Below are 485 nucleotides of genomic sequence, written 5' to 3'. Positions count from 1 at the left end.
TCAATTCCATTTGTCTTTCTTTTATGATCCATGTTACTTATTGATCATTTGTCCTGTAGATTTTTCCCGAGTTTGGATTTTGTGGATTGAATTCTTGTGGTGCAGTTTTTTTCCTTTGACTTCTGAATTTCCTATGAATTAGTAGTTGAATATTGAGGATTGGTCAGATTGTTTTTATTGTGTTTGAAAGAATGCTTCATAGGGGAATTCCCTGGTGGTCCAGTGGTCAGGACTCGGTGCTTTTACTGCTGAGGGCCCAGGTTCAGTCCCTGGTCAGGGAACTAAGATCCCACAAGCTGCGAGGCCAAAAAAGAAAAACAAAAGAATGCTTCATAAGCAGTGTTAATTTCTCCTTCCATCAGGAGCCACTTCATTTCTAGTTATCTCTTTTTTTAAATGTTAGCAGCCATTGGTAAACATTACCTAGTTTTGCTTTTTGTTTTTTGTTTTATCCATTAGGGCTTGCAAAAATGGTTATATTCTAA

The 485-nt window shown here is 37.1% G+C and overlaps 1 non-coding gene across 1 annotated transcript; it reads left to right on the top strand.

The window, feature by feature from the left end:
* Positions 1-208: 208 nt before the first annotated feature.
* TRNAK-UUU (transfer RNA lysine (anticodon UUU)) lies at positions 209-281 on the top strand. The gene has a single exon. It is a non-coding gene; the product is annotated as a tRNA-Lys (tRNA).
* Positions 282-485: the final 204 nt, after the last annotated feature.

The sequence above is a fragment of the Physeter macrocephalus genome, chromosome 21 (genome assembly GCF_002837175.3).
Source record: "Physeter macrocephalus isolate SW-GA chromosome 21, ASM283717v5, whole genome shotgun sequence".
Taxonomy (NCBI): Eukaryota; Metazoa; Chordata; class Mammalia; order Artiodactyla; family Physeteridae; genus Physeter; species Physeter macrocephalus.
This window is presented reverse-complemented; position numbering and strand designations above follow the sequence as displayed.